General features: G+C 35.1%; 1 pseudogene; it reads right to left on the reverse strand.

The window, feature by feature from the left end:
- Positions 1-1492: 1492 nt before the first annotated feature.
- On the reverse strand, positions 1493-1798 carry LOC150032819 (secreted RxLR effector protein 161 pseudogene; annotated as a pseudogene).
- Positions 1799-10830: the final 9032 nt, after the last annotated feature.

A 10830-nucleotide genomic window follows, 5' to 3' on the forward strand; every position in this document is an offset into this window, starting at 1 on the left:
CGTCTAAAAGATCGTCTAGTTCATGCATTCTCTAAACGATCGTATACCACTTTCCTAAACGATCGTCTAGTTTTTTCTTAACGATCATGTAGTTCTACTATACAATAAGCATCTCCGCTATACGATAGCAGAATTCTTCTCCTGCGCGCTTATCGTCTACATGAAATCTTCTCCTCCATCCTCTACCAAACTCACATGAGCCCACTCTTTGGGTTTTCACGTCGAGGATTCTTAGGTTTCCCTTGTGGTGGTGTTGTCCCCGCGGCCTTTTTTGTGTACTTTTGGATCGTGTAGTAACAGTTGACAGACTCACCAGGTGCTGGTAGATCGGTGGGAGTTTTCCGCTGCTGTGGGTTCACTCATACGAAGATAGTCTTCCTCTGATATGAACCCCTTTCTCTATGTTTTATTGTATTCTGAGCATGTTGTTAATGAGTTTAATATGCATAATTGTTAGTATGGAATGTATATCATTTGTGTTCCGGTCACTGTGAAATCGGAGTGATCTAAGTCCGCTCATAGAACTCTCGGTATGAGATCCTTCAGTTACATCTAGAGGTTACTATTTTGTGGTCCTGTCTTATGCAAACCCATTGCATAAGATACCCCCATTTGCATGTCCCCTACACAAATGCGTTGGATCATTGCATTTGTATAAAATACAAAGTGGACTGTATCCATAATGTCTCTAGGGTAAAGTACCAAGCTTTATCCATATACTATAGACCCTTTAAGCTATATCTTGAACACTAATCTCCGTATTTCTTCACATACAATTCAAGAATCATACAACAGTCTAGGATGTCAGTTTATTGGATTAGGTTATTTAGGCAAGATAGATACAAGATAAGCAATAACTATTTACTGTAATAAACATTAATAATACTTTAGTAATGATCGGTGAAAGGTTACATTTACTATCTACGAGTTATAAGGCATAAAACCCAACAAACTCCCACTTGAACTAAAAATTTAGTTACTGGGATGTATATACAATAGATAATCCAAAGTTGGAAATGTCAAATGTATAATGTACATTATATGAAAAGAAAATATAAAAATACAATAAAATATCCTTATACCCATTACACCTTCTACTTGCCCTAAATTATACTATATACATGTTTCGTAGACCTAGACTCTCTAGATAACCCTCGAACACTTTAGCTGTGAGAGCCATCATAAATGGATTAGCGATGTTGTGCTTCAAAAGTGATCTTGGTGACGATCACATCTCTTCGGTTCAAAATCTCCCGTATTAGGTGTACTTCCTCTCTGTGTGTTTTTCTCGTTTGTGGCTGCGAGGTTCTTTTGAGTTGGCTACTAGCCCACTGTTGTCATGATATAATGTTACAGGAAATTCCATATTTGAAACAACTTCCAAATCTATAAGGATCTTCCTGAGCCAAACTGCTTCCTTAGTTGCTTCACAAGCAACTACATACTCAGCCTTCATAGTGGAGTCTGCTATGCATCCTTGCTTGATGCTTCTCTAAACTAATCCACCCTCGTTAAGGGTGAACATTGACCCTGACATAGATTTCCTAGAATCCTTGTCAATATGGAAGTCAGAGTCGATGTATCCTGTAAAGATCAAATCCTTAGCCTCATACACCAGCATGTAGTTCCTTGTTCTTCGAAGATACTTGAGAATGTTCTTAACCGTCGTCCAATGGTCTAACCCTGGATTGGACTGGTACCTACTGACTATTACCACTGCATAACATATGTTAGGCCTAGTGCAGAGCATAACATACTTTAAGCTACCCACAGCTGAGGCGTAGGGAATACATCTCATATCCCTAACTTCTTGAAGTGTCTTAGGACGTTGTTCCTTAGACAAGTGAACCCCATGCCTGAAAGGCAATAAACCCTTCTTGGAGTTTTGCATTAAATATCAAGCCAACATTTTGTCGATATATGTTGCTTAAGACAATGCCACCATTTTGTTTTTACGATCCCTAATGATTTGGATCCCAAGAACATACTATGTCTCTCCCAAATCTTTCATTTGGTATTGGGCCACTAGCCAGTTTTTCACTTCGGTAAGGTACCCTACATCATTTCCAATGAGTAGAATATCATCCACATAAAGTACTAGAAAAGCTACATTATTCTTATTGATCTTCTTGTATACACATGGCTCATCAATATTTTGGTCAAAACCAAAATATGTGATCATAGTATCAAATCTAATGTTCCAATATCTTGACGCTTATTTTAACCCATAAATGGATCGATTCAGCTTACAAACTTTTTGTTCCTGACCTTGGACTATGAACCCTTCGGGCTTGACATAAAGATATTCTCTTCAAGATTACCATTTAAAAAGGCAATCTCGACGTCCATTTTCCATACTTCATAGTCATAATATATGGCTATAGACAAGAGAATTCTTATAGACTTTAATATAACAACAGAAGAAAAATTTTCCTCATAGTCCATCACTTAATTTTCCTCATAGTCCATCACTTCTCTTTGGGTATAACTCTTTGCTACGAGTCTAGCTTTGAAGGTCTGTACCTTCCCAGCTGCATCTATCTTCTTTTATAGATCTATTTTCACCCTATGGGTTTTATCCCTTCAGGTAGATCTACAAGCTTCTATACTAAATTGGAGTACATTGACTCCATTTCAAGATCCATTGCTTTGACCCATTGGTCCTTATCTATGCCATTCATTTCCTGTCAATACTACAATGGATCTTCAATGCCATCATCAGGTATGATGACCTGAGATTCAGTTAAATCCAAGTAGCGGCCAGGTCGCGATACAACCTCCTACTGCATCGAGGCATTCTCAACGACTGTGAAGGACGAGATAGACTTGAAGAACTAGCTCCTTCACCAACTCTTATTGAAGGATCAGTTCATCAACAACTCTTGTTGACTCTACAGTAGCTTCTCATAATACTAACTTATTACGTTGTTTATGATTCCTCATGTAATCGTCCTCCAAGAAAGTAGCATTTGTCAATACAACACCTTATTTTCTTGTGGGTCGTAGAAAAGACTAGCTTCTGTTTCTTTTGAGCAACCAAAAAATTCGCACAACCTTGAATAAGATTCCAGTTTCTAGCACAATCTAGATTTACGCCCCCTCCATAACTTGAAAGGTATTTTAGAAATATTCTTCGAGGGAACACTGTTCAGGATGTGAACTGCGATCTCTACTGCATACCCCCAAAACGACCTGGGCAACTGAGCATAGCTCATAATCGAACGAACCATGTCTAAAAAGGTTCCATTTCTCTTTTTTGATACACTGTTTTGCTGAGGTGTACCAGGAGCTGGGAGTTGGGACTGAATTTCATATTCTATCATATAATCCTGGAATTTTTTTATCTATATACTCTCTACCTCAATCAGATTGAAGTGTTTTAAAAGTTTTACCTAATAGGTTTTCAATCTCAGCCTTAAAATCCCTGAATTTTTCAAGAGCTTCAGAATAATGCCCCACTAGGTATAAGTAACCATACCTTGAATAATCATATATAAAAGAGATGAAATATTTGTATCTTCCTCAAGCTTTTACATTCATTGGATCACAGAGATCCGAATGTATTAACTTTAAGGGTTCTTTTGCTCTATAATCTTTTCTGCTAAAATATCTTTTGGTCATTTTTCCCTCAAGACACGATTCACACAGTGGTAACAAATCACCTTCTAACTTTTTTAGAAGTCCATTCTTTACCAAATGTCTGATCCTATCGAGGTTTATATGACCTAGTCTTAAGTGCCAAAGATAGGTGTTGTTACTTTAAGGAGAAATGCGCTTCCTTTTACTTTGAGTTTCAGCAGTTTAACATCTCATGATTTAAGATTGTTTTGCTTCAGTTGGTTTTAATACATATAAGTTATCTTCTAATCTACCTGAACATATAAGAAACCATTCTTGAAAATGAACGCTGCATTACTTTCAAAGTTATAGTGTAAGATTGTTCAAGTAGACGAGAGATTGAAACTAAATTTCTCTTAATTCTTGGTACATTGTGCAAATTCAAGAAAAACAAATGTATCTCTAAAAAAATAAATTTGTAGCTCTCATAACACTGGCTGCAGTGAAGTCTCTCGTTCCATTCCGAGCGTCATTTCACTTTCTTCCAGCTGCTGAAAGGAACTATTTTCCTATAAAAAAGAACAAACATGATTAGTTACTCTCAAATCAAGTATCCAGGAAAACTCATCATGTTCTACAAGATACGTTTCTAAAACAAGTAAATCTTATTTACCTACTTTTTCCTTTTTTCTTCTCAGTGAGGTACTTAGGGTAGTTCCTTTTCTAATGTCCATCAACGTTGTAGTAGAAACACCTGCTTTTTTCATCCAACTTGGCATTTCCCTTGTCTTTTACAGAAGTGACAAGAAACTTCCAGCTATCTCTCTTCTTCTTTTGAATATCCTTCGAAACAGAAGATTGAGGAACAACATTTGCCTCTCTTTCAACCCTTTTGAAATTTCTTTTTAGAATGGATAACATTTGACTCTCTTTCAACCGGTCCCTTATTTTTCATAAGAGACTAGTAAGTCTGTAGCTCATTAAGGAGATTGGTCAGGTTATATTGGATTTTGTTCATCATCGCATTGCTGCGAAATTGTAAGAAACTCTTCGAAAGAGATTCCATAGTGAACACAACCTGACTGTACTCGTGTATGACCACTCCATTTTACTTTCCCACGTTAAATTGGACCATCATGTCCAGGACATGTTCCCAAACAGAGATACCCTCTTTGATGCGACAGCTGTAAATTTATTTGAGGGCATCATGGTGGAGCTGATAGGACAGTTGTCCAAACATCTCCTGGAGAGATTCCATAATCTCCCTCGCAATTACCATGATCTCATGCTTCTCGGACAAAAATTTTAGATAAGCTCGCCAAGATGTAGACGTGGGCTTTTTCATTGACCTTTATCCACTGATCATAAGATCCTTCATAGCCTGGGATGCAATACGAGCAGGGGCCGAAGGACAGTCCTCCGATAAGACAAACTGTAGATCATCAACAACAAGAATCATATTCAAGTTGGACTTCCACATAGAGTAATTATCACCGGTAAATTTTCCATTTTTAAGTAGAGCAATTATTGAGGAAGATATTGCTGAAAATAAAAAAAAAAAAACAAAAAAAAAAACAAACATTGACCATATTAGTTATCTTTGCCTTAACTCATTACACAGGCAAATAATTGCAAAATATTCAATAAATTTAGCAAAAACAAGTAATCATAGAACCCTAATAAACTATTAATTTAGTTTTTGTAACGATGCTTCAGGAGTTTAAAGCAACAACCACCGAAGGGTAATCAGCCACTCATCCTCTGAAATAAGACAACTCTCCGCTAATTTTAATACCAAAATAATTCATATTCCTATAGACATTAGTCGTCGTTATTCAATCAAGGATTTGTTAACTCTTAACTCATCCCCATAAGTGTAACCCTCCCACTTTTAGATCTCAGAGGTATGCACCAGCAGACAACCATTAGGAAAGACAACTGTTGATAATTAACCTAAGTGCCCCTATCCTTTTCAGGAGTTCAATGTGTTCTGAATCCTATGGCCAGACCCTCTAAAGGGATGGTTGCTCCAGGACAACACGTAGACAGATCATGGGAATCTCACGGTGTGACCTAAGGTTGGAGATCGAAGGGTTCATTGACATGCATCCCGCTCCCACTTACTATAGACACTTTTTTCATTCACCTTGTTATTGACCCATGCAACCACTTTCCGAAAGGAGGCCGTGACCAAGACAACATGAAGTCGAGCATGGATCTCACGTTGTGAACGTATAGGAAAATAGGAGCAAAAATTGATACAAATATCTCGTTTTGTACTTTTGCTCTCACTAAAATGCCCTACCATATTTTAAGGTTATTTAAGTTAGATAAATTCGACAAGTCAATCTATCTAAGACTATGTCTATCATAACTCTTACAAAAAGGTCTTTACACTATTTTCTAGGTGAATTAAATCTTTTTAATTAACCTAGTGATATTGCATGCTAACATTAAACTATGATTAATTCAACTCAAGTTCCAGGTCGTTCCTAGGTAGGAGGTATTCCGTAAATCGTCAACTTAAATACCTCTAGCCTAGATAGAACCTAACTAATAGAGTTCCTTTATAATCATAGTAATGTTTTTCCTACTTAGTTCATTAAAACTATTTTAAAACTAAGTAAGAAATAATTTTAATCCTATTAGAATTAAAAATGATCTTAGGTCTAATTAGTTTTAAATAATTTCAAATTAATTAACTTATCCTATGATCCTATGTTTGCATGCAATTCTTGATTATAAATTGATATTTTCTAATCATTAATTTTAAAAAACTCAAAATTTAATTATTAGCCCTATAATCATGTTTTCTATAGTTTAATTTAATAAAAAAAACATATTCTAATTAAATAATTAAACCATAAATAATGCATTGCATGGATTAATATAACAATTATATTATTACTATGGATTGTCATGCTTAATGCATCTTAATTTTCATATTTAATTAATATAACTCCTTATATTAAGCTAAACATGAAAATCATATAAGCATGCTCAATACATTTCATTAAATATAACTATTTATATTTAACCTATGTAATTACATTTTTCATGCTTTATTAATTTCATCAACTTAACATAACTGTCATAATAAATAAATTAAGAAATTAAATAATCATGAATTATCTCATACATTATAACTATTATAATCAAGAAATTAAATAATCATGCATTATCTCATACATTATAAATATTATAATATATATAAAAATGTATGAGCATGCTTAACCTAAGGTGGGATTACATCTAAATGACATCCATAAAGCATTTTAATAGCATACAAAATCGATTAATTGGCCCCTAGGATAAAATTAAAGAATAAAAGTCTTTAGCCGCTCTGGAACTAGACCAAAACTCCTTGCATCGGTCGAAAATCACTCGAACCAGGCCAAAACTGCTCGAATCGGATGAAAATCGCTCAAACTGACCAAAAGCACACTCGAATCGGTCGAAATCACTAACCCAGTCAACGAATTGCTCGTCAGACACCGAACCAGACCGCTGTTGAACTGACCGGACCATTGACCTAGGGCTGACATCAGCATCCTTTGTGATGCACGTGATGCTGACGTCATGCTTGCGTCAACCACAAAATTTTCAATCTTTTTCTTCAAATTTCAGTCTTTGTACCTCTATTTTCCACCGTTTTTGGCCAAATTTGGTCTCAATTTTCACCGATCTTCATAAAAAAACTAATATAGGCTCGGACTTACAGAAGACTTAATTTACAATTACATACCCAAAACACAGGGGCCTTACATGAATGAATCATATAAAAAAAAATTGTAAATTTTAAGGCCTAACCAAATTAGATCAATTTAAATCGATGAACAACATGCAAATTTAAATTGACCAAATTGCATTAAGAACTATGGCAAAGTTAGGTTGAACATTCAATAAGGAACAACCTTTATTAAAGGTTCGGTTGATTCGATCCTAGTTTGGTTAGAACAATGCTCATCTAAGTGATTTGCAAGCTACCCTAACCTATTGCTTCTAATTGATTAACCAAGATTACATGTCACATATCCAATGCCAATCAAAAGCGATAATCATAAAATTTTCAAGCATCCAAATTTATAATCATAAACAATAGAATAACATAATTGAAATTGAGAATTACAATAAGTTAGTTCGAAAATCTCATGAATACATGAAATAGGCGAAAATCCTAAAAACCCAAGCTAGATTGAGTACCTTAGCCCATAATCGACATGGAAAATGTCAAGGTATTGTCTTAATACATTCTCAAGCTAAAAGGGAAGTAATGAGAAGAGAAATCGAAGAAGTCGCTGACTGGAATTGGAAAAAGTTGTGATACTTGGAACTAGGCAGCTGAAACAACATTTCATAGTTGTAGCTGTAGCGTTGAAACACTCTCATCGAAGCGTCACACATTTAGGGTTTGCAGTGTCGCAACGCTGCCCTGCATCCGAGTGTTTTGCCTTCCAGCATAGCAATGTAGCGTAAAGATAGGGTTGTGACGTTGCGAGCGATCTGAAGATACTGTCTTTCAGCACAGCTCAATGCTTTCGAGAGGGTTGCTACACTGTAGATAGAGGCATTTTGGCCATTTGGCTTTCTAATTCCCAGTTGATGCAAATAAGCTCCAATTTAGCCAGTTTTAGCTCCATTTCACTATTAACGTCCCATTCTACCTATTAACTGCTCAAAACATAAAAAATAGCAAAATTAACACATAAAATCCTAGGACAATCCCAAATTAAACGGAGCTAGATAACACATTTTTGGTGTTATCGAACACCCTTAACTTAATTCTTGATCGTCCTTGAGTAAGAAAGAATAACACACACAATCACACAAATGATATGCTCATTCAAATTTCATGATTCCTCAATAGTCTCTTGGGATTTATTGCAATCAACAACAAAATCAAATCATAATCACTCAATGAAGCATGATTTGAAACTAATCTAGACTTATTCATGCAAGAGTGAGTTCAAAGCCTTTCTAATTAAGTCCTAATCAGCCTAGAATGGTTTTAAATGACCCTCAATTTGTTTAACTCTAGGGATCCCTAAACTTGCATTTATTTTACCTAAGGGCATTAGCTTTCATATAAGACTGCAGGGAACAATGCTCATTCTTTTCTCGTGAATGTCTTCTCTAATCACATCAAAGCCTTTCTAATTAAGTTCTAATCAGCTTAGAATGCTTTTAAATGGCCATCAGTTTGTTTTCTCCTACACTGATTCATTGACAGGCCCAAAATTTACGTCGTTAATAAGCTTCAAACATGATCAAAAGAAAATTTGTAAATACCGAAGTACTTCTATCACTACAAAGACGTATCAACAATGGTAAAGTACGAGTCGATCCATAGGGAAGCGTAATCTATTTCTTTAAGTTAATTTTCTAACTAGAGCAGTAAATAAGGTTTTGTGTGGAAGAGATATATGCGTGTAATTAAAAATAAAAAGGTAAATGCGATCTAGAATAGGAGTCTATCTAATTTCTAAAGCAAGAGAGAGTTTCCTGTGCAATTTCTTTCATTAGGCATCAATTAATTACACTGAATCTGTCAATCCCCCAACCTATTAGAAAATCTAATAGTCCAATTAGCCAAATTCGATATTAAACCAAATTAGCCCTAATTCAATTTACAACTCTTCCTTCTTAGCGATATACAAGTTAAAATTGAATTGCATTACGAAAGGGTTCAATTGTTAAAACATACTATAAGCCAGAAAAGCCATAGCTTATAGCATGATTTATTTAGAAAAGATTATATTAGGGCATACAGGCATTTGGTTAGAAAAAGCCTAGACTTTACACATTCAATCCTGATATGCGCAACTAAATCAATCAATATATGCATAGGCTATGACGATTTTGCAAACAAGAATTTCAATAAACTAAATTTTCAAATCAATTTATAAAAATTTCATTAAGATTCAATCAAATCTTCCTAAAGAGTTTACAACAATTCAGTTAAATTAATTAGAAAATCTTTAAGAAAATAAACAGGGTGAGGTCAAAAGAAATTAGATAGGAGTTACCTCTTAATTTATAGACAAATCCGAGATATACATCCAATCTGTCGATTATAAATCGAAATAAAGAGAAAAACTAACCTAAAGATACTACATTTTGAAGGGAAAGGAAGAAGAATGAAATTTTAGTTCGGCCTCTGAGATTCATTCTTTTGACCTAGAGAGGAAGAGAGGTATTTATAGAAATCTTTGCAGCATTGCAACACGACAGAAAAAGCCACAAGCGTCAGCCAAAATGTTGCAACGCTGAGCATTCTGTCTAAAACTCGATTTCGATGCACGATGATCCTTTACTCGATACACGATGCTCGATTACTCGATAGCATTTTACTCGATGTCCTTTTTGGTAATTACTCGATGCTTGATTACTTGATGATCGATTATACTCGATTACTCGACAGCCTTTAACTTGATGATACTCGATGATACTTGATAGCCTTTTACTCAATGGCAATTTACTCGATTACTCAATGGTTGATTATACTCGATTATAGTCGATGCCATTAATAAAATACTCGATGGTACTCGATGGCAATTTGGAAATTTCAATTGTTTTGAAGCTCAAATGCTCAAATCAACCCCAAATTGCTTCAAATTAACACCGATCGCCTCCAAATCGCCCATTCTACCTCTTGGTTGCTTAGCCCGAATTAAGCTAAGAATAATAGCTCTTTCTGAGAGCTATCATTCATGCACCAACCTTCAAGCATGAAAACAATCAAGACGGTAATATTTCAACTAAGGTGCCTAAAATTTAACTTTAGGGATCCCTAAACTTGCATTTATTTTACCTAGGGGCATTAGCTACAAGACTGTAGGGAACTATACTTATTCTTTTCTCACGACTGTCCTATCTAATCACAGCAAGGTAGTTCTTTATCCCCCAAGGCATACATAACATTACAAGTTCATTTTTTTAGTTCATTTTTTCATGATATTTTTTTCAGTGCAAACATATATCATGTGATTTTTTTAGCAGACATTAAGTAATACGATTATGAGCATGCACAACCTAATGTAGACAGAAAAAGAACTTAAGCATGCATAAGAAGTAAAATTTTTTTAAAAAAAAGTGTTAAAAATCATGATAACTCCTATCAAATATCATGTCATGCAAATTAAAAACACAATGAAGTGTCATAGACTAGTCATCATAATGAACCACAAAACATGAACAAACATGCAAATAAAGCACACAAATAAAATAGCCCGAGCTCAGATGCTCAAGGACTCCAACCATAACACAGACATA

This window comes from Benincasa hispida, chromosome 11, assembly GCF_027475165.1.
Source record: "Benincasa hispida cultivar pf3 chromosome 11, pf3_genome.v1.1, whole genome shotgun sequence".
NCBI classification, from domain to species: Eukaryota; Viridiplantae; Streptophyta; class Magnoliopsida; order Cucurbitales; family Cucurbitaceae; genus Benincasa; species Benincasa hispida.